This window comes from Sciurus vulgaris (genome assembly GCF_902686455.1).
Source record: "Sciurus vulgaris genome assembly, chromosome: 4".
NCBI lineage: Eukaryota > Metazoa > Chordata > Mammalia > Rodentia > Sciuridae > Sciurus > Sciurus vulgaris.
In genome coordinates this window covers 39182661-39207288 of record NC_136464.1, presented here as the reverse complement: position 1 = coordinate 39207288, position 24628 = coordinate 39182661, and the positions used below count along the sequence as shown (strand labels likewise).

General features: G+C 36.9%; 1 protein-coding gene and 1 pseudogene across 4 annotated transcripts in view; one reads left to right on the top strand and one right to left on the bottom strand.

The window, feature by feature from the left end:
* LOC306660131 (uncharacterized protein) overlaps positions 1-24628 on the bottom strand; it is a 309182-nt gene that overhangs the window by 57717 nt on the left and 226837 nt on the right. The gene's annotated exons all lie outside the window — the stretch shown is intronic.
* On the top strand, positions 20948-21651 carry LOC306659038 (RWD domain-containing protein 1-like; annotated as a pseudogene). The gene has a single exon. The product of its transcript is annotated as an RWD domain-containing protein 1-like (transcript).

The following is a 24628-nucleotide window of genomic DNA, read 5'->3' as shown; positions in this document are numbered from 1 at the left end:
AAGAAAATGTTGCTGTTGCTCAGCCTTGATGCTCCCCTCTATCTGCACCCACGCATTTGGAGAGTTTATCCAAGTCAGTGACCTATCTCCAGGCCTGAACTCACCACTGAGCTACAGAGAAATGCATCCAATCACAGGCTTCTCATCTCTACCCATTCTTGACAAGTCACTTGGAACATAGCATGCCGTGGCTAGGGAAACCCCTCCATCTTTCTCCCAACCCCATTATTGAGAATGCAAGTTCTCAGAATGCACCAATACTAGCAAGAGGAGCCAAAGTTGGTAAGGAGAGGAAGAGAGATGCATTTAAGTTAAGACACAAAAGATTACTAGTATTTAGCTAAGCAAGAAGGGAAGAAAACAATATTCTAAGCCAATAAAGATTCTAATTTACTTGTTCCCTTCACAATAATCATCTCTATAAAGCATAAGTGATTTTTATTTTATTCTTTATGTTTTTTATTATCCCAAATTCTTTTTTTTTAATTTATTTTTATTGTAAACAAATGGGATACATGTTGTGTCTGTTTGTACATGGAGTAACAGCATACCATTTGCATATTCATAAATTTACATAGAGTAATGATGTTTGATTCATTCCATTATTTTTTTCCTTCCCCCCCCACCCCTCCCACCTCTATTTTCCCTCTATACAGTCCCTCCTTCCTCCATTCTTGTCCCACTCCCACCCCCCATTAAGTGTCATCATCCGCTTATCAGTGAGATCATTCCTCTTTTGGATTTTTGAAATTGGCTTATCTCACTTAACATGATATTCTCCAATTTCATCCATTTGCCTGCAAATGCCATAATTTTATTATTCTTTACGGCTGAGTAATATTCCATTGTATATATATACCACAGTTTCTTTATCCATTCATCAATTGAAGGACATCTAGGTTGGTTCCACAGTCTGGCTATTGTGAATTGAGCAGCTATGAACATTGATGTGGCTGTATCTCTGTAGTACGCTGATTTTAAGTCCTTTGGGTATAGGCCAAGGAGTGGGATAGCTGGGTCAAATGGTAGGTCCATTCCAAGTTTTCTAAGGAATCTCCACACTGCTTTCCAGAGTGGCTGCACTAATTTGCAGCCCCACCAGCAATGTATGAGTGTACCTTTTTCCCCACATCCTCTCCAACACCTATTGTTGCTTGTGTTCTTGATAATCACTATTCTAATTGGGGTGAGATGGAATCTTAGTGTAGTTTTGATTTGCATTTCTCTAATTACTAAAGATGTTGAACATTTTTTCATATATCCGTTGATTGCTTGTAGATCTTCTGTGAAGTGTCTGTTCATTTCCTTAGCCCATTTGTTGATCGGGTTATTTGTATTCTTAGAGTTTTTTGAGTTCTTTATATATTCTGGAAATTAGTGCTCTATCTGAAGTATGAGAGGCAAAGATATTCTCCCACTCTGTAGGCTCTCTCTTCGCATTGCTGATAATTTCCTTTGCTGACGGAAAGCTATTTAGTTTGAATCTACCCCAGTTATTGAATCTTGCTTTTATTTCTTGTGCTATGGAAGTCCTATTAAGGAAGTCTGATCCTAAGCCAACAAAGTGAAGATTTGGACCTACTTTTTCTTCTGTAAGATGCAGGGTCTCTGGTGTGATTTCAAGGTCCTTGATCCATTGTGAGTTGAGTTTTGTGCAGGGTGAGAGATAGGGGTTTAGTTTCATTCTGTTGCATATGGATTCCAGTTTTCCCAGCACCATTTGTTGAAGAGGCTAGCTTTTCTCCATTGCAAATTCTTATAAGAGGTAGACTCAAGAATGAAGTAATCTTAAAAAAAAATTATCAACCTAGTTCACTGGAAGAATGGTAGTGATGCTAGTGAAGACTCCAGGGACAGGCATTAGAGACTAGAATAAGTTTGCATGGTTGCTCCAGCCCAACTAACTAGTCACATAGAGTCAATGAAATCTTGCAGCATTTTGATGGAGTCAAGACCAAATTAAGCAACAACAATGTGGTTTACCAAATTTTTTTTTTTTTTTGCATTCCTAGGTGTAAGATCTTGCCTTTCAGTTAAAATAATCCATGGTTTCGAACCTAACCACAGCTAACACAGTGACAGCTTTTGTTGCAAATACAAAACGCAATAATGAAAAGAGTGAATGGTTCGACTTGCATACTGATTTATAATGACAGTTTTTCTGATACAGGGGAAATGAAGAATTGAACAGATTCTGTGACGTGAAAATTCCCAATTATGTTGTTCCCTTGTAATAATTAAACAGGTGCAAGGTAGTTTTTGGAGTAGCACCTCTGAGACCTCTCTTATACAGAATTACTTACAGTTGTTAGATGTTACACTCTTTTCAATAAAAGCACTAATACAATCCTGCTTAGGCATCTCTTAGGTACCCAGTACAATTTTCCTAGGATTCCCTAGAGAAGTTACTGACTAATCCTGAGGCAACTCTTTATCAAGTTTTTGTCATTTAAGAAAACAAGTTTTTTTTTAAAGAGGAATATCAATGTTTATCAACTATGCTACTGACAAAATTACTTTATTTAAAATCCTTGACCCTTTTCACTATAACCATCCTGTTTCATCATTCCAATTAAAAAATACTTACAATGGGTCCCATGTTCATAAAAGATAATGTTCCGTATTTTCAGCTTTATTTTTAAGGGCTTCTGGAAACCGGAACATCACATCTATGCTCATGGGAAAACCTATTCCAAGTTGATGAATTTAAAACTTGAAGTTTTTGACAAAAAATTAATTTCTGGATTCCAGGATCTAAGAATTGAATGAGTTTCTTTTGTTAGATACCTTGCAGATGTTTCAAAATCAACGGGTGTAAAACAGAACTTGTCATCCTCAATAAAATCACTCTTTAAATCAGATTCTCTGCTTCTGTGATTGAGCATCCAGTATCTCAAATCAGAATCCAAGAAGTATCTTGGAGTCTTTTCAATCCCTTACCTTTCATATTTTATCCATTACCAAGTTCTATGAATTCTATGACTTAAATACATTGAGAATACCTCCTGCCTCTCCATTTCTAATTGCACTGCCCCAGTTCAGGCTCTCTTTGCATCTCATCTGAATAAGTTACAGCATCTTTATAATTATGACTCTTCTTTTAGCCATGCCAATTTTTCCATTTGGTAGCTTGTACTGTTACAGGATTTATCATTCTAAGTCACAAATCTCATCACTACTATTCTCAAAATTCTTGAATGTGTCTCATCCATATAGATTATGATCTAAACTTCCTTGCATGGTTTACAAGACTCTTGTGAATCTGGCTTCTTGTCTTCTTACAGCCTTAAGCTCTCTCCTGTACTTCATAAACACTTTAGTTTCCAGTTCTCAGAAAATGCCTTCACTCACTTGTTCAAATCTCCAAGCCTATGTACTTTAGGGTAGTTCTTTTCATAGACTTCTGACCCCTTCTTGTTCATTCACCAAATTCATAGAAGAGTGGAAAAATGAATGCCTGCATGAGGATAATTTAAAGAAAATAAGGAATTAGTTTTACTTTGACAGCTTTCTAAAACTACCATCTATTATACCAGTAGCCTAAGTTGCCTTGGAAACTTGATATTTGAAGCCTGCCTCTTTGTTAAGTGCCTTAAGAGCAGTTTTATGACATTTCCTGGAACAAAATGGGAAGAACAGATGTAAGCAAAGCAAAAGTGGATATGGCCTTGATCACTTCCCATGTCCCTTTCAGTTTCATCACGTGTGGGTCTCTGTCAATGGTTAAAACAAATGTGTGTTAGCATAGATGAGTTACTTTAGGTCATTTATCAGACAGAACAGTTAGCTGGATGTCATAAATAGTATGAAGAATGAAAGAATTGTGTAAAGAAAATGCCATTAAGCAAATCTGCATTCTCCTGTGAAGGTAGGAACCAAACCAGAGTTTATAATGCATTAGCTTCCAATATTGGATGCTTCTTTTTCTGCCTTTACTCTGGAGATTTTCCCCTGTAGAATCCAGGAAGACAACAGTACAGAATGTCTGGGACTAGATGCCCCAACATGCCAAGGTTTCCAAAAGCCCATGAACAAGTCTAAAAATTTAAATATGAAATGAAATAAAAACAAAGTGACCCATACTCTTTGTCTCACCAGGCTAAGGGGTCCATATTACTTAAGTTGCTACTTCATTTGACTTCCTAAATCATACAACTTCTAAGATGTCACATGTAAAATCTCACATTAGAAAAGACCTCAGAAACACATAGATCTGTGCTTCTCCACAGGCCATGGAACTGATGAGATGGCCCAGGGATTCAACCTGGGAGAGCCTGATCCTGCATCCCTTATTCTGGTTCATTCATTTGTTTTAATAATGGAGTCCCATACAGTTTTCGTTTGGTGGCGATCATTCTCTCTAAAAGCTTTAGTTTATTCTAACTCCCTTGAACTATAGATGAGGAATCTGAGGCTCAGAAAGGCTGAGTAATTCATCAAGTTGGAGTCAGATGACTTGAACCTGCCCAGTCTTCTCATGCTCACTAAAATGGAGACAGTATACCCAGTCATGAGGTTTACAGGCCAACAACCATTGACCCCTGACTTTGAGTGATTTATTGATTCTTTCTGGTCATCAATTGCCATCTGAGAAATACAAACTTCATAAAATTGCTTTGAGGAGTAAATGGATTGATACACAGAAATCAATGTTATCCTTTGTTACTGGGCTGACTTTCTATAGTTCTCTATTTTATCAAACTCAAAAACTTAAGGGTTAGTGCATTTCTTATTGGTGCTATTCCACAAACTTAGTGGCTTGGAACAATGCACACCTATCTTAAAGTTCTCAGTGAGCTAAAATCAAGCACCAGCAGGGCTGATTTCCTTCTGGAGATTCTAGGCAAGAATGTCTGCATACCTTGACTTGTGACCTCTTCCTCCATCTTCAAAGTCAGCAGTGTTATGACCCTATCTCTTTCTGACTCTGATTCCCTGCCCTCCTCTTTCTTTTCTCTTTAAAAAAATCAGTTTCGCCAAGATGTGATTTACTTACAACATTGATTTTATGTATACAGTTCAGGGAGTTGAATAACTTATTATCATACAGCTCATTCTTATCTAATCATGATAGGCGGCATTTTTATCAATAGAATTTTTTAAAAATTTCCAAGTCCTTTGTTATGGTTTACATATGACGTGTCCCCAAAAGCTCATGTGTGGGGCAATGCAAGAAAGCTTAGAGGTAAAATGATTGGATTATGAGACCCTTAACCTAAGGCATGCATTAATCCATAGGTAGAATTCAGTGGGTGATTACTAAAAGCAGGTAGGGTGTAACTGGAGCAGGTGGACCACTGGGGACATGCCTTTGGGGTATGTATTTTGTCTGTGGTGACATGCCAGCTGTTTTCCTCTGCCACACACTTCCACCTTGATGTTCTGCCTCACTTTGGGCCCAAAGCAATGCAGTTGGGCCGTCTAGGGACTGAGACCTCTAAAACCATGAGCAACAAATAAACTTTTCTTCTTTTATAATTGTTCTTGTCAGGTCTTTTAGTCACAGCAGAAAAAAAAAAAAAAAACTGACTAAATGCTCTCTTTATCTTTACTTGAAAAGTATTTATCATATATTGGCCATTTTAGTTGAATATATTTACAGGCTAAAAGGCAATGTTATAATTTTTTAGTACAATGTGGAAGATTAAATCAAGCTCATATCCATCACCTCAAATATTTAACATTTTTCATTAGAACACTTGAAATTTACTCACTGAGTGAAACTGAACTGTACAGTGCTCAGTTATTGCCTATATACACCACTCTGTGCAATTGATCTAAAAATATAAATAAACTTATTGCTCCTGTTTCAGATTTGTACCTTTGACCAACATCTTCCCATTTCCCCACCTCCCAGCCTTGGCAATCACCATTCTATTCACATCTTCTATGACTTAAATTGTTTTTGATTTCACATATAAGTAAGAACATGTGGTATTTATCTTTCACTTGTTAGTGTGTGTTTTCTTAATGTCCTGGAGAGTGAACCCAGGGTTTTTCACATGCTGGGCAAGTGTTCTACCCCTGAGCTACATCCCCAAACCATTTGTGTTTGATTTATTTCACTTAACATAATGTTTTCCATTTCTATCCATGTCGTCACAAATGATGAATTTTCCCCCGTTTTTGAGGCTATATAGAGCATATATACCAGTTTATTTATTGGTTCATCCACTGATGGAGACTTAAGTTGATTCCATATCTTGGCTCTTGTTAGTAATGCTGCATTGAACATGGGTGTGCAGACGTCTACTCAAAATACTGATTTCAAATATTTGGGGTAAATACCCAGAAGTGAGATTGCTGGATTATATAGCAATTCTACCTTTAGTTTTTTGAGAAGCCTCCACATTGAACCTCATAATAGCTATTTTAATTTGCTTTCCCACCAACAATATACCAGTGTTCATTATTCTCCATATCCTCATCAATACACTTTATCTTTCATCCTTTTGATAATGTCATTGTAGCAAGTGTGAAGTGATGTCTATTTTAGTTTTAATTTGAGCCTTTCTTATTATTTGCAATGCTGAGAGTTTTTTCATTTATCTTTTCTATTCATGTTTCCTTTTCAGAAATGTTTGTTCAGGTACCTTGATCGTTTCTTAATTGAATTATTTGTATTCTTTTCATAGAGCTTTTTTTAGTTTCTTATCTATTTTGGATATTAATCCTTTATAAGATATATGACTTGCAAATATTTTTCCCAAACTGCAGTTGTCTCTTCACTCTGTTGTCCTTTGCTGTGTCCTGTTCCCTTCTTTCACCTCTCTCATTTATAAGTGTCCTTATGATTGGGCTCACTAGGAAAATTTGGAATAATTTCTCTTTGTCAAATTCCTTAACTTAATTATATCAGCAAACACTCTTTTACCATGTAAAGTAATACAGTCACATGAACATATCTGGGGAAACATTGTTTTGTATATCATAGATGGATAATATAAACAACAAAACAGCTTGCTACAAAAGGAGGGAATTGTGTGTACTGCATTTGCCTTACCACGTGGAAATCATGTATTTTTAAAGACTAAGCTACCTGACATAAAACATCCCAGATTTGACTTGGCTGAGGCTTCTGGTTTAGGGTCCTTGCTCTATGACATTCCATTGTTTGGTCAGACCTAGTCTATATGATGGAAAGCAAAGAGGAAAGAAGTTGATTGCCTGCATCTGTGCTGTATAAGAACCCAAGATAAGTCAACATATTTTTTCTCATAATGAAACCAAATGATAAATGTTCATCTGAATTCACACAGTCTGCTTCCTACATGCTTTAAATACCTGACTGTGGGAAATGACCCAGTTTTTATGTCCCTCTGTTGACTATTTCAAATTAAACTCTTTAGCAGCCAACAACAACAGGAGTCACACCAACAGGTGCTTCATCCTACACTTCTATTTCATTTCTCTTTTTTAGCCATTACACCTGGTTGACTTGGAGATCCTCCAGGGATGGCATCTGTTACCACTGTCTCCCTTGAAATCCAGGCCCACTGTTGTTGATCTGCAAATGTAGAAGAAAATCCAGACTGTACTTGTCTCTGTTGTCTCATGGCTTTCCTGCCATATGCCAAATCAAATTACAGTTCACCATTGGCAGTTGAAAGAAATGAGGGAAGAATCAATGCAAAGATACCTTCTTTGGCAATGTTGAGGAAGTTAAAACACAAAACCTGCCTGCCAGTGTACCTCCTTTTTTAAACCTGATTGCTATCATTACTAACACATAAAGCAACTTTTTTTTAAATGGCCATTGGGAGCTTCTTCCGAGCCCTCATCTCAGTCACTGAAAACTGGGTTCCTTTAGTTGTCACAAGCAAGAATGAGTGAGATGCATGAAGGCAGCAGAGTGTCCTTGTTGCTAACACTGGGAGGGACGTCCAAGAAATAACATGAGAGATGGAAGGTCAAAAAGAGATGAAGCAATCATCTGTCCAAATGTAAGATAAGGTGGATACCCAGGAAAACAGCTAGATAGTGAATGTCAAAAGGCTAGTCCATTTCTGGCTAGTAACTAGATGAAAAAATGTTAAAGGCACAAAGTCTAAAGTCTGTGAAAATCATTGCTTTACTGAATTATTATTTAATCAAGGTGGAAAGAAAAAAATATGGTCTTTTTTTTTTTTTTTTTTTTTTAGATAAGAGGCAACTTCCTAACTATTGAGTCTCACTCCACAGAATCAGTTCTTTTGTTTCTATAGTTACACCAGCATGACCATCAGGACCAAGTGGGAAAGATGCTGGCATACATGAGGTGGTTGTTTTCTATCTCCCAGATAATGAATATATTTCCTATTGCTATTGTAACAAATTACCACAAAATTAGTGACCAAAACAACACAAATTCATTATCTTATAGCTTCTGAGTTCAAAGTTTGAAGTAAGTCTTACGGGACCAAAATCAAATTGTTGTCAAGCACACATTCCTTCCTGTCTTTTCCATTTTCTGTAGGTCACCTATATTCCAGGCCTGTAAATCCTTCCTCCCTCTTTAAGGCACATCACTCCATGGCTGTTTCTATTGTTACATCTTTTTTCTTTTCTTTTTTTTCTTTTTTCTGATTTTGGATTCTCTTGTCTCCTTTTTATAAGATTCCTTGTAATTGTGTTGGGCCTCCCTAGATAAGCCAGGGCAATCTGCCCATCTCAAGCCCTTTTATAAGCACATCTGTGAAGAGCCTTATACCAAGTATGGTGACAAGTTCATAGGTTCTGGGAATTAGGACACAAACAACTTTAGGGAAAAATTATTATGTCCAGCACAGACAAAGTTAATAAAGACTTTACTCCGGCATTTACAAATTCAAATGCTATAGAAGACAGGCAGGTAATATAAACAAATGAAACAAACCAAGGAATGGTGGAAATGGAGGCAAATTAGAGAATGAATAGTATTCTCATGCATTCAAAAATTTGAAAACTATATGTAATTACTGTGTGAGTGAAACAAAAGATATCTCTGGTTCCTGCCTGCCTATTTGCAACCTTTGTTTTAAATCAAATATTTGTTCTGAATGAGCCTCTCTGTCACAATAAAGGGAGACAATTCCTGGTAAAATGGCCACAGGCATGCAGCAGCCAATTACGCATGGACATGAATATTCCAAAGGCTAAAACACAACAAAGCACTAAGAAGAAGAATGAGGCCTGTGTTAACTGAGAGACCTGCCGAGGACTAATTAGAAGAAATAGGCCAGGAAAGAAGTTGACCATTACAGGAAAAGCAGGATAAATAAAAAAGACGGTCACTGTTCCCAGCAGGCTCAGAAGGGTTTGTCTGGCTTAGAAGGCAGAAGAAAGCCAGCTAAGTACTCTGCAAAGATGGATGATCCATAAAATTTTGAAAATAGCAACTGTGACATTCAGCACGATTTCCAAGGACACAGGCAAAGAGAACAGCAATGCCATGTTTCTGTTGGACTGTATTTTAGAGAATTTCTACCAAACCCTGAGATTCGGAATGTGTTGTAAGAGAAAACGGGTTGGGCATTACTTTATGAGCTTGCATTAAGTGCTTGGCCACGGTAAGAGCCCAATTCATCTTTGTTTGTAGGGTCCCAGTGAGCAGACACACTCTGAGGCCTATATCACAATCAGAACATACATCAAAGTTTATAAAGATTTAGATTAGGGGTCATGAAGAAATGTCTCCAGGAATCCAGTGTACATACCCACCCATGAAGGATTTAGTAGACATGTAGCAGGGAGAAACAAAAGGGTGAAAAGTGAAGAATCTGTGAGGAGAAAACAACTATGGCTGTTCATGTAAGAGGGAAGCAGGAGCTCTTTTAAAAACAGAAGTAAATACACAAGTTACAAAAAGGAAAGCCCTGTGCTTTTCTACAATACAGAACCTAAGACATGGGGGAGAAGGGCACAGCAGGAAAGAGTGAGATAGAGACAGAAGCATAGATGAAGGTAGAGGCAGAACTGTGTGATCTGTACTCAATAATGGTGGAAATATAAATTAGCCTTTTCTGTTGTTCTGAGCTTCTGCCTTCCAACATGTTTTGTCAATCATTTTCTTGCCTCTGGATGAATCTCAAAAGCATAAACTAACTTTACCCATCACTCTCACATATAACTGAATATTCCCTTTTCATATAAAATACCCAGTTTGGTCCAGACTAATAAGAAAGTCTTATTCTCTGGTGTAAATCATAACTTCTTTCCTATCATCTTTCATCTTGAGCTTGATTTAGGCTTGGAGATGTGCATTGGGAAACAGCTTGGTCAACTATCAAGATCTGTTACTGTTCTCCCCTTTTGTACTCCACAGGCTGTTTCTGGAGGTTTCAAAGTTCAAGAAGAGGATAAGAGAAGAGGGAAGAGGCAGTCAAGTTTTTTACTTGACTGGTAGCGTTGCTCTAACATTTGTGGACACTGAGGGAACCCTTCCTTCTCTCTGCCATTGCTTCCTCTCTTTGTCTTCTCATTGTCTCTCCCTTTCTCTGTCTCTCATGGGGCACTTACATGGGGTCTTCAGAAGCCTCCATTACTCTCCATTACACAACAGCAATCTGGACAATTTACTTCTTCGGAAACTCTCTCACCTGATGCTCTCCTATCACAGGTGATGCTGTGTTGGCCACCTGTAGCCTTCTCAGGAGATTCTGCAGCCCTCTGTCTCTGCTCTCAGACCACGAATGATTCCATTTAGGCTCTTTCCTTTATAACTTTTAGGTACAAACCAGGTTCCTAAATACCAATCAGTACAGACCAAGCTTTCCAGGTAGTTTCCTGAGGCATTTCTCATTATTCGTAAAATCAGAGTTAAATACCTTGCTCTTCTCTCTTCTACACTCTCCTGTGATCAAGCATAACCTCAGCATTTCCTCTTATGATGACCTGGTAGCTACTGTTGTCACCACTGGAATCTCTCCCAGGGAAAAGGCACAGTAGACTATCTATCTATTTTCCTATGTATCATCTATTCAATGTGGCAAACTGGCTAAGAAATGAAGTTACAGATAAGGGCCAAGAAAAGAGAAGTTTAACTCCAATTGGAAGGGGAGAAACTTTTAGAATAGGCATCACTGGTTTTTAATTTTTAGTTGTTTCAGGACTAAAGAAGAAATTACCTCTGTTGCCCTCAAATCTTCAGGGCAATCTATCACCACATTAGCATTGACTTAGCTCAGCACTGCTCTGAGAGGAGTGAAAGAGAGGAGTTTTCATTTCCATTCAGGACAGAGGGGCAAGGCAAAGATGGATCAGGGAACATCCATGATGAAGTGCTGGTGGGAAGCTCGCCATGATGGAAGCTGAAGGCAACTTTAAGCCTGTGTCAGCCCCTCTTGGGTACCTGAAGAAATGTTGATAGTCTTGAATTTTTCCAGGTTATTTAAGTTGGAAACTTGCATTATTTCTTGTAGTTGTCAAACAAGATAGCCTTCAGAAAGCTAGAGAATTTGAAGGTATTCAGGATACATATGACTAACATAGTATTCTTTGTTTCTTAAGCTTTATGATGTAAATGGATGGCAAGGGTGTTTGACCAAACTTCAGAATCTTCACAGTTATTGAAAAAGGGAAATATGAAAACATGAAGCATTCTATGGACTTAAATACCTGAAATAATCCTAGCAGGAACCATACAACTACAGTGTTAAGTAGTCTTTTGTATTTCATTAATAGTGGGAGAGGTTTAAGGGTTAGACTGGGCAATTCACCTTCAGTTCTTTTTAGCCTCTATGATTTTTGTGTTTTATTCCTTGACACTTCACTATCATTGCTCCAAATTTTCTTATTTAGAGCACATGCTCCCAATATCCCTTAGAGGGTGACAAAGAGATTATAATAAAACACAAGCAGAGGGCAAGAAAAGGACTTGTTTTCCCAGGATACCAGAAGTTTCTTATGGAGGTCTTGCCATGAGCTAAAGGGTAGTGTACAGAATCAAGTTTAATCCTTATCACTTGATGCCCTGCATTGCCATGTTAGGGGAGGCTGTGTAGGCTGAGCTGCAGGTCCATTCTCTGTGGCTATGATCTCATACCTTTTTCTGTTCCATAGCCTGGCAGGTTGCCTCATTAAAGTCACGCTCAAGTTCTCCCTAGGCTGATTTGTAAACCAGAGGATCAATTTGCTAATTTACAGTGATTCAGATTCAGCTACCATTTGTTTTGAGCAAGCTACATGTCAAACATTGAGCTTTAGGCTTTTTTACCAATGATTTCATTTAATGCTCCTGTCAATGGTCAGTAGATGTCCCTAGAGGGAAGTCTGTTTAGGAAAATGAATAAGTTTTAAAGAGAGTTTCTTGGAAATGCCAAATCAAGACAGGAGAACTGGATGATCCATGATGATTATATTGAAATGTAAGGGTGCTCTTGAATCTTTGCTCTATACATATACCTGCTTATGAAACCAATCTTAGGAAATCCAGACTCCTTCCATAGGCAGTGCTGGATCCTCACTCACCAAAGCCTTCTCCTACTCTTTTTAGGATTGTGTGCTAGCACACTGTGCCACAGCATCTTGTTCCCTTACTCACAACCTGGATGCCTCTGTAGAGGGAATCTAGACACAGTATGCTTTTGTAAACACAGTGCAATGTCTTCCATCTGCTAAGTACATGCACACTTCTTTTAGAATCTGATTTATATCACCTTCCACAACAGCAGTCTCAACAATTTATTTCCTTGGAAAAATCTCTATTCCCATGCAGGGACCAAGGTAGAAAATGAGCTATCACCTCTGCAGCTGTAGGCATGGAATGAAGGTATAGGAAGGAGGAGAAGAACAAATGAAAGAGATTCAAACTTTTAAAGCTCTAATCACATGAAAGAACAGACTCTTGTGTATACATTTCATATTTTTAAATAATTAATGTAAGCATTTATGCAGTGCCAAGCACTGGGTATACAGATATGAATAAGGCACTCTACATTCAAAAACCTAGTATCCAGTGGGGAACACAAACGTGCAAAGAAATAATTTCAATCAGCTAAAGTTTCACTGAAGTGAAAAAGTGGTACCAGCTGAGAATTGAGGCTTGGGAAATTGTGTCTACATAGAGAAGTTCTCCCAGCTAAGGTAACACTTGGACAGCTTCAAATTAAGAACAGAAGTTCACTGGACAGGAAATGGAGAGTGTCAGTAGGATGAGGGACTGTGAAGCAATGTTTAGGAAGTGCATTCCAAGCAGAAGTAACAGAGGCATACACCAGCATAGAATTATTTAAAAGACACAAGATGCTTGGTATGCCTATAGCAACTTATATGAATAGAAATGAGGATCAGAGCCAGGCAATGTCAGATCAAAATTGGCTCCTATTTGTAAAATTAGAAGTTTGAGTTACATTCAATAGTCAACAGGTACATAATTTAAGCCGTGTAACGTTGTGCATGTTGTGCTTTTAAGGGATGGCTTTAATAGTTTTATGATTTGTGGAGGTTATTTTGTTTTGTAACTGCTAAGTAAAATCAATACACAGGTAAGAATATGCATTTTAGTGAAGTATATTATTCTATCCCGATGTGTTTGGAAATGTAATTTTGATAATATTATTGATAATTATCTTTTAATAGCCTTTCTTCCCTTATTGTAGTCTTTCTTGATCCACCCACAGCTTAACATGTGGTATATGCTTCTGGCATAGTGAGAAGAGACTGCACAGAGAAACAGAAAATGACTCTGAGTCCTGACTCTTTTTCTCTCTAGCTGCTTCTTAGGACAAATTATTTAACTTCTCTTACATTCAAGTTTCTTATCAGGGAAATGGGGGTACTGATATCTACCTTCTAATTCATGGTGAGGATTAAGTGAAAAAAACAGGCTATCTGTGCTCTTGGACCTAAAAGGACTTCATAAAAGTGTAGAAATGTGTATGTATGTGTATGAATTTCACTTCCCCTAGGGCTCACTTCCTGGGATTCCAATTCATGGAGTCTAGGACAGTTAGGTGAAATTTAACAAACTCTGAGCTGGTCAACTTAAATATTCACTTCTCTTTTCTGGATGAAACTATTAAGGCTCAGATAATGGTAGAAAGTGATGGAGCTGAAACTGAATCCTGAACTCCAACAACTGTGCACTTTATTACTTAGAACTGGCTCTCCAGGGTGGCTCAATGAATTGCAAACCCAAACCGCATTTAAATTTAAAATTTTCATGACAGTGTGTTGACATGATGGAGAGAGACCCTGACTCCTTCATCCAAAGGTGATTGATTTGCTGTTTAAATGGAAGAGAAGATGGGCGTGGTGGCTCACACCTGTAATCTTAGTGACTCAGGATGCTGAAGCAGGAGGATTGCAGGTTCGAAGTCAACCTCAGACACTTAGCAAGACTGTAAGCAACCTAGTGAGATCTTGTTTTAAAATTAAATAAACAAATACATGCATACATTCATACATAGGGCTAGGATGTGGCTCAGTGGTTAAGTGACCTTGGGTTCAATTCCTACCTACCCCCCAAAAAATGAAAAAAGTAGAAGAGAAAATCTGATGGTTAGGAGAGGGCCACATATGTTCCAAATTCTTTCACCTAGTGAAAGAAATTATGTCTCATCCTTAGCACAAACTATACTACAAATTGATAACGTGATATTTCTGGTATCATCTGCTGATTAAATAATGATTTGCTTCAAATAAAAGAAAAATCTTGATTGTCCAACTAACAGAAAATCTGTAGATTCCTGTGATAACTCAAATGGACTTGACAATGGGGTTTTCAGTAGCAAGATTCTAAATAAATCTGTCAAATATAAGCAAAAAAATAATAATAAAAGCAAAATTAAAAACGTATACCACCAGAAAAGTACCAGAACCCCACTTATTAAGAATAGACTAGTATTCTTTTTAGTTTATTAGGATTCTGAAACTAAACTGAAGAGAATAAATGAATTTAAATAAGACTATTCAGGTGGAAAAGGAGAGATTTCTTTTTTAGAACTATAATAAAAATTCAGAGTAAGATGTCTCATTTCAGAGAATACAGTGAAATAAATCATCAAACTGATCTCTTGTTGAAGAAAAGCTAAAAATACTGGATAAAACTTATTTTTTAGAATCTCCTCAAGAGCATAAAAGAATGAGGAGACAGAGGTTAGCAGTTTAAATTCTAAGGAAAAACAGGAACTCTTAAATGAACTGGACATTGAAACTACTTTTGTTCCTGTGGCATTTACCAAATGTGGAAAAATTAAACTCCAAGTTTGACAGCTTTGTACAGTAATAGGGGAAGTTGCATGCATGGCAGAGGAGAAAATCAATAACACTGAAGAAGAAATGACTGTAGGCCAGTTGTCAGGCAGATTTGCATCCACAAATCATAAAGATTTGGTCATAAGTAAAGAATCCCTCAAAAAGTGGAATGGTAATAGGGTGAAACAGATATTATTACCTCATGTACATGTCTGACTGCATGACCGATGTGATCCTGCAATATGTAAAATCAGAAAATGAGAGATTACACTATATTTATGTATGATCTATCAAAATGTATAAATACATTCTACTGTTATGTACAACTAATTAGAACAAATAAAAATTAAAAAAATTTTAAAGTGATCCCAGAGTAGAATTGGCCCCAGTGACCTTATGAGAAGAGAAAAAAAAAATTCTTTCTAGAGGAATAAGTCTTCATACTATGCCTCAGAGACCATTAAAAATAAATATTTTCAAAGACAAGGAGTTAAGTAAAGCTGAAGGACATATGAAAACCTTGTACCTCAAGCAAGTATCAACAGAAATCAAAGACAGAACCACATTTATGGTAATGAAAGTAGATGAACAGGGGGCTGGGGAGATAGCTCAGCTGGTAGAGTGCTTGCCTCGCAAGCACAAGGCCCTGAGTTCGATCCCCAGTACCTCAAAAAAAAAAAAAAAAAAAAAAGAAAAGAAAAAGAAAGTAGATGAACAGATCATAAATCAGCTATGCTTAAAATGCTGAGGAAATACAAACTTGAAAATGTGTACATAAGAAGACGCTAAAAATGATCTAATGGAACTTAAAAGTACTAAAGTATTTAGACATTTTTAACACAATAACTGGCACTGAAAACTCAGTGATGATGTTTGACAACACATTAGACAGAGTTTAATAAAGAATCAATGAACAGGAAGATAAATAAGAATGGATTAAAAAGAACAAAGGGCAGAGGGACATAAAATTGAAAATACATGCACGCAAATTTAAGAGAAATGAAAGATGAGGTCCAACATCTATTTAATCAGAGTTCCAGAATATAAGGAAAGAGTAGAAAGAGCAGAAGCAATGGTTGAAGGAACAATTGCTGAGTTATTTCCAAAATTGATGAAAATGTGAAGTATAGATTCAAAAATCCCAAGACATCCAGAGCAAGGCAGAGGAAAAGGAATCTATGTTATGGTGAAAATGTAGAATTCTAATTACAAAACAAAACCAAATATTTGAAAAAGAGATTACTTTCAAAGAGGCTGTCATTAGTTCACAGTCTAATTTGCCAGCAACAAGTCAGAAGACAGTCCAATAATTCAATAAATCAGTTGGAAGTAAATAGGTAAAAATCCAAAATTCTAAACCAGGGAACAAATACATTTCAAGACTGATGACAAAATCAAGACATTTTCCAGCAAAGCGAAACAAGTGTTATCTTTGATCAGTGTCATTCCATGGTCTTGAAAAAATATTTTTAATAATAATTTGAATCCTAGAGTGAAGGTGTATTACTGCAGAGAAGTTCTGGAGTTGTGTCTCCATCTGGGTCACTGTTAGTTTGTGACCATAGTAAATGAACTTGTACTTGAGGATTTCTGAAATCATCAGTCAATACAAACTGGCCTGAAAATCTTTGCAAGGACAGATCAGTGGCCACCAGTTTTCCAAAATCATTTGTCCTTCTATACTCAATTGCAAGGCAGCCTTAGGACTTGGAGCTGGATGGAAGTCAAGTCCTATTTTCAGGTTACTCTTGCTCTGTGTACAGTTATTTGTGGACTGCTGTTTAATGTAAAGAAAGTCTTCTGTTAGGTTCCATATCTGGATTCTAGAATTTGATTTCTTTCTCCTTCATCTTTTGGGGATATCTACATCAAAACTTAAGTTGACAAATTCTCTTCAGGAAAGAGCAACTTTGATGATCAATTTGCCTCTCTGGGTTTTTATGATTCCTTCTGTCTTAACCAAGTAATTCTTTGACTTTTATTAACTTCTGTATGTTTTTAGTAAAAACATCAAAAACATTTTTCCATCAATTGTGTGTGTGTGTGTGTGTGTGTGAGAGAGAGAGAGAGAGAGAGAGAGAGAGAGAGAGAGAGAGAGAGAGAGAGAGAGAGAGAGGCATTGCAGAGGGGTATGGTCATCAAGGCGGATGGTTTAGGTTAATAACCTGGACCATGACTATAGGAAACTGGGGTCTGCAATTTGTTTGAACAATTTAAAAAATAGTGTGCACGCACACACACACACACACGTACATATACAATTTATGTTAGGTGACTTGTTTGGAGTATAAATCAAATCACCAGTGCAATTTTTTATCTGATCCATCTATTATAAATACTAGAATAATTATTTTTAATCTGCCATTTTTCATCAAACACATAACCTTTGACCATGTACAAACAGAATGAAGCTGCACAAAAGAAACATGCAAATAAATTAATTCTCTTTTTAAGGTCACCTACAAATTCTGTCCCCATAGCAACACAAGTGCTTCACTAGATTCCTTCCTCTATACCTCATATTTTGCCTGGTCATGAATTTTTAAAGCAATACCTTAGGCATTAATTTTGTGATTAATTCAATCACTTTGATGTTAATCCAACTTTCGTTCTGCTCTTTCTAAGAATTTTTGAAACACAGTGGTGTCTCAAATAGACAGTAAAACATTGTTGCAAAACTAGTTATTTACAAGAAAATAAAATTGCTTCTGAAATGTCAACAATGTAATGTACAAAGAGCATGATTTTAAATTTAATTGTTAACTCATAAAATGATGAGATCAAATTGATAACAGCTGTGACAAATGCAGCTCAAACAGATTTAGGAAGATATCACTGTAAAGATTGAATACAGAATCTAAATTGGATTAAAGTAAAAGCAGAAAAGTGTTCCAGAAAATCACCAGGGTAAATTAATTAAAGAACTAAACTCAAGAAAATAAGACCAGACATCTTCACCCTTGCAATGTAAAAGAGCAAGTTTTTGATGTGTTTTAAATCATTTTTATTGAAAGAATGAGATTGGCTTTCCATTATCACTTTTAAGGTATATATTTTTTTAATTTAACAAATTTTATATAAATTTTATTTTGCATTGCCAAGTTCTTTAATTCAGCATCTGGTAAAGGAATACGTGAAAATGATGACTTCAGAGCCTCAGTCAGAAGGGCACAGAAACATTTCTGAAAGGAAAGTCACAATGGCTGTCCAAAGAGAGCCCCAAGCCGCTTCTAACTTGTATTTGTTGGTGGTGATACTGGAAAATCACCACCATCCCTGAACAAGTGAATTTGAAAAGGATATAGCCACCTTGAGTATGGAAGTCTACCCCTTACATTCCACACTAGCAGAGGATCTATTAAGTTAGACATATAGGGTAGAGTTGCTTGGGAGAAATTTGGTGGATGCAGAGATCGCTGATATATCCAAGTCCAATGTACCATTATAAAGTTTAATGTAATACTGAGAGTTGCTTAAAAAATTTGATAGAGATCTCATAAAAGTGTACAAAACTATCCCCCGTTGTGTTGTGTGACTATGAAGTGGATGTTAAACACAGTAAAGTGAGAACAAAAGCTATTATTTTCTTCTCCCAAATGAAATCTAGGTTAATCATAAGTTCAATAACGCCCGTGATGTCAGTAGGGCAGTTTGTGTGCTACTTACTATCCAGATGAACTGAACGCGTGCCTCCTGTTCGGCATGCTGAAGAAGATGAACAGGCTTTGGAATGATTGTGGAAGTTAAAACATTAACTTAATTTTTTGTACCCACGTACTGAGCTGCATTGGAACGCAGGTGTCTGCTTCTCAAGTTGCAAATATAAGACAGCTACAGTCACATCACAACGCTCTGTTCAACTACTATTCCCATTTCCTTTCATTCAGAGTCAGAATAAAGTTGTATTTCAAGTATCATTTAAAAAATTATAACCTCAAAATACATTTGTGTTGCTTTTAGTAGGGATTATACAAGTAAACAAAGCACATCTTTTACCTGTTCCAAAGTCTTAAAAGCTTTATAAAAGCCATTTAAAAGCTATTTTGGAGGAAAGTTTAACAACTAAACAGAAAGAGATACATATATCTATATCTATATCTATCTATCTATCTATCTATCAATGTGGTTTTAAAGTTTCAGATTATAGTCTAAGAACAAAGAATAAACTCTTCAAGAGTTATAGGACCTATAAGAAAGTTATATGTACACTTTACTGCTGAGCTTGACTGGCTCTTCACACTATTTCAAGATCATCTTCTGGGATAATCGTGTACTATTTTCTTAAAATTATACAGAAAGGGGAGAAATAAAAAGGGAGAAGTTAATAAAAGTGTGGTCAAAAAAGACAAAAGCTCTGCTTTCTGGAATTGTGGTATTTGGGGCAGGGTCCTCCTAGAAGCAGATGCCAACATAGGAATAATTAAGCATATGAAAAAACGTTATGTGGGAGTTCAATGTGCAACTCTTGCCATTTTCCCATAAGTGTGAAATGTTTTCAAAGTAAAAAAAGGATTCGTAAACAAAAAAGACAGAATTAAAACTAAAAGATTTTTATTAGGGGAAATACTTAGGATAGAAAATGGAAAGGAGTCAGAAGAGACTGGGAAAGGTATCTAACCAACATTCAAGCCTGGCCCTGAGTGAAGAAGAGAGGAAGAGAAACGGGTGAAAGTGTCCCAATTCACCTTGTATCTAAGAAAGTTTCACCACAGACACTGGAGCATGAGAGTCCATGTCCCCCATCAATGGGCCTACTTCAGTATTGCTGTACTGATCATAGATGGACTGGGAGCCACCTGTGGGGAACAAGGGCAGATGCTGTGATGTACTCAGACCCAGCAGCTGCTCCCTGGTGGATCGGGGCTCTGAGTAGATTTACCTCATGCATTCTCGTAGCCACACAGACAAAGGGACATTCAATAGCTGCAGCATTGTCTCTTAGAGAACCTTCTTTTGGGGGAACTCTGTGGAAACTTTCTTTGCATAGAGACCTACTCTGAATGCCAGAAGATGATCCTAAGGCAGACTTTAATGATACATAGGAAAATGTTCCTTCGTCATCCTCCTTATAGCTTTGCCCTTGGTTTATATAAATGTTTCTTCCATGACACAAGTTGTCTAAAGCAAGTTAAATGCTAAACATTAAAAGACCTGCTCATCTTTTACCAAAAAGTGTTGCGGGGGGAAATGTCATGGGGTTGGAGAGTGTTATGGTTTGGATATGAGATATCCCCCAAAAGCTGATGTGTTAAGACAATGCAAGAATGCTTAGAGGTAAAATGATTAGATTGTGAATGCTAATTGGTGGATGAGTACCATGAATGTATAAACTGGGTGGCAACTACAGTCAGGTAGGGTATGGCAAGAGGACATAGGTCACCAGGGGCATGCCTTTGTCCCTAGTAAGTAGAGCTCTCTCTCTGCTTCCTGGCTGTCATGTCCTGAGCTGCTTTCCTATGCCACACCCTTCTGCCATGAGGTTCTGCCTCACTTGGACCCAGAGCTAGTCAACCTTGGACTGAACCTCTGAAAGTGTGAGCTAAAATAAAAAGGTTGGTCCGCCTGGCAGCCAGTGTGGTTGTGGTTTCAGTGCACTTCCTGGTATAATGTGACCCATGGGTAGCAGCGAGGGCCACGATGACAGATTAGGGCGAAGAACAGCACAATGTGCTGGTGGCTCTCGAGTCCATCTACCCCAGTTCCTTCACAGTATTATCAGAAAATTCACTCAGTTTCACTATTACTGTGATATCTGAGGCTGGAGAAAATGATGAAAACTGAAGAAAAATTTGGTATGGTGATGATCTTTAGAGTGACAGCTGTGCAAGAAAAATTAAATGAAATAGTAAATTAGATAAAAACTAGAAGAGAAGAAAAGACAATGAAAGAGAAGCAGAAGAAGCAGAAAAGCGATTATTCCATGGCACTCCTGTTATAATAGAGAATTTCTTAAGTTGGAAGGCCAAGTTTGATGCAGAATTTTTGGAAATCAAAAAGAAATGGATGAAAGAAGAAGAGCAGGCAGGAAAAAATAAATTAAGTGGGAAACAACTATTTGAAATAGATCATAATCTTGACACGTCTGATATCCAGTTCTTGGAGGATGCTAGAAACAATGTGGAGGTAGATGAGTCTTTGTCCCAGGAAATGGATGACTGGGAGGTGGAGGATGATGAAGATGATCCTGACTACAGTCCTGCTGACCCAGGGAGTGACTTGGCAGACTGATGGACTATCTGCATCTACAGAGAAGCTTGACTGCCACAGCATCTGTGGCTATGCCTAGAGGGTTTTGATTTTCCTTTCTTTTCTTCTAAGAAAAAAATAATTATTAGGAGAATATTCTTCTGATCACTTTCATCATTGAACTTAATAAACTGACCTTAAAGTTTCAAATAAAATGAAATAAGCAAGTTGTTCTTGTTGGGTCTTTCATTCACAGCAACACAAAGATTACTAAAATAGTGTGTCCCCAAAAGTTATATTGAAATCTTAAGATTCCACTCCTCATTATATGACATTATTTATAAATAGGGTCTTTACAATATGATCAAATAAGATGGAGTCATAAGGATGGGCACTAATCCCATATGGCTGAGGTCCTTATAAAATGTAGAGATTTGGACACAGGGACAGACCTTCACTGAAAGAAGATGATATGAAGAGACAGAGATGGAAGGCCATGGGAAGGTGGAGGATTGGAGTGATGTGCCTACAAGTCCAGGGCTCCCAAAAATTGCTGGCAAACCACCAGAACCTATGAGTGAAGCATGAGCCAGATCCTCCTTTACACTCCCAGAAGTAACCAATGCTGTTGATAACTTGATTTTCGACTTTAGCTTCCAGGATTATGAGACAATAAATTACAATAAATTTTCAATTTAAGCCACCCATTTTATGGTACTTTGCTGTGGAAGCCCTATGAAATTGATAGAGGAGAGTTACTCTAGATGCCTCTAAAATGGAAGAAATAAAATTAGTTAAGTAAATTCACAAGGTGTTAGTGAAAAAGGTGGCCTCAGAGCTATGTGGCCCAAGGCTTAGTTTATAGCCTACTAACATTTTGAAAGAACCCTCCAAATTGACAACAATCCAGCAGAACATTCTAGTCCTTAGACTAGAATGATGAGCAAATTCATACACTTAGTAATAGCAAATTAGTAATCCCTGATTTATAGGTTGGATAAGTATAAACTAAAACTAGAGCATTATTAGGAGTTGCTGAATCTTCTGCTGAACAACTAGTCTGCTACCTACCTGGTAAGTTCATATACACAGATTTTGAAATTCTTGAAATTTTTAGGCATAGCTAATATTGTTAGCTCATAAATCATACTGCATTAAGTTCGATATGGTTTTCAATTGTTGCTCTTCTTTCATCAATGAATGTTTAGAAGATAACAAAGGTTTTGAAAATTATCAATCACTTGTTCTTTATTAGTTAGATTTCTCTGCATTTTTAAAACAGTGATTCTAGGGTTTTTATCCATTGACAACTGAGAGCAAATGGGATAGTAAGTCATCGAACTTTGTGTCCCATCTAAGTGGATCATTGTTGTTTCAAAAATTTGGTAACAATTCCCTCAGTCCTGCTTTCACTATCAAGCATTTTCCTTTTTATTTATGAATAAACTGAAGACCAATGACTGGTTTTGATGTGTGTATGGATAGTTGACCTCATCTCATAAAATTTTTTTCTTGTTTTGAATAAATATTTTTGAGTGTTTTCAAGATAGTAGCCTATTCTGAGATTTTCTAAAGTAGAATCTTATTTAATTCATTAATCAATGAAGCATATACTACTATCATTGTACTTTGGCAGATAAGGAAGTTGAAAGTCAAAAACATTAAATGAGTTAGCTGATGTCACGCTGTTAGAAGAAGTCAAACTGAGATTTGACCATTAGCAAGTTTCAAAGCTCATACTTATTCACTAAACCAGTCTTCCTCAAACTGGGCATCCATGGACATCTGAATTCAATTATATTTTTCTCAAGGGTCTACAGTGTAGGCATGTTTTTTTTTCTTTCATTTTGATAGACACACATACTGAGGATGAGCCAGACAAGCACCTTATTAATGTTCTTTTTTGCTTTAGTACTTAAAACCAAGTGCCTGCCACATGAAGGCCAATGAGGTTGGGTGATCTGGTCAATGGATTCCAATATTGTGAACAGAGAAAAACTGGGGGACCTGAGTCATTCCATGACAAATGTTGGGTAAGTCATGCTAGTTGTAAAAACTGTACAATAGCTACGTCTCATGAAAGTTACCTTCAGTCTCTAAAAATCTATTATTCTGATGGATAGCCATGCCATTCAGGATCCAGGAAACAGATGGCACAATAAAGAGGAAACTAGAGGAGAATCTGAAGAGACTATTTTCAAAGGTGTGAGCAAGGTTAAGGGAAAACTAAAAGAGAGGTAATTATGTCCCAGGGCATATAATGATGAAAAGTTTGGAGGGACTAAAAAAAAAATACTATAATCTTTTGTAGACAGGTACGATCAGGTCTTGGTATTCAAACAGAAAGGGTACCAAAAGAATTAACATCTTGCCCTCACTCTTTAGCCCATTTAGCATCAATGTCTTGCTGGTAGTTTCACCCCTTGATCTTGACCAGATGTCAAAAGACAAACTGCTCTTGATGTATCTTATACTGGTCAGCCTCTTTGGAACGCACAAATCATGGTGGAACATGCTGACAAATGGTCCTGATGGGGCTAATGAAAATATCCAGCCTACTTGTATTACATGATAATGTATTGCCTTGTCCCAATAATAACATTTAAACTGATCTTTTATTTTATGGAAAGTATAAGTACTTATTAATCCTCATTATGAAAAGCAAGATCTTAAGTACACCTTTCTACCCACAGTTACAGAGGGAAGATAAAATAACTACTGAATTCCATATTTAAACAAAGAGTTTGTAATTTTGTGTTTCAAGTACAGTAAAAAATATTCTTGTTCACTGGCACTTTAATTTTTTTTTTTTTTTTTTTTTTGGTGGAACATTAAGAGGTTGAATTAAAGTTAAAGAGTAGGTACAAGTTTAATTTCCTGGTTAGCTATCTCAAAATAAAAGGCTAAAAGTTGCCATTGAATGACAAATTATTTCAAAATGACCTTAATTGTCTAGAATGATGAATCTAAGTTAACATAAGGAAAATTCCCTAATTTTGTTTCAAAACTTAAGTTTCCCAAATTTAATGGTGTGAGGAAAGCAATGCCTAAAAATAGTTTCTCAAGGAAAAGATTCAGTAAGTTTTGATAAACAAAGGTTTCTATCAACTAAAATGTGGCATAGTTGATAAGAAATTTAATGTAATCTTAGGCCAAAGGAAAGTTCAGGGGCTTTAGATTTTGGAAATTTATAATTCCATGGGGCTTCACACATATTAAATAACAACTGAAATGTTGAACTCCATGTAGGGGGATACTGGCAAAATGGTGATCTAGTGATTAAGAATCA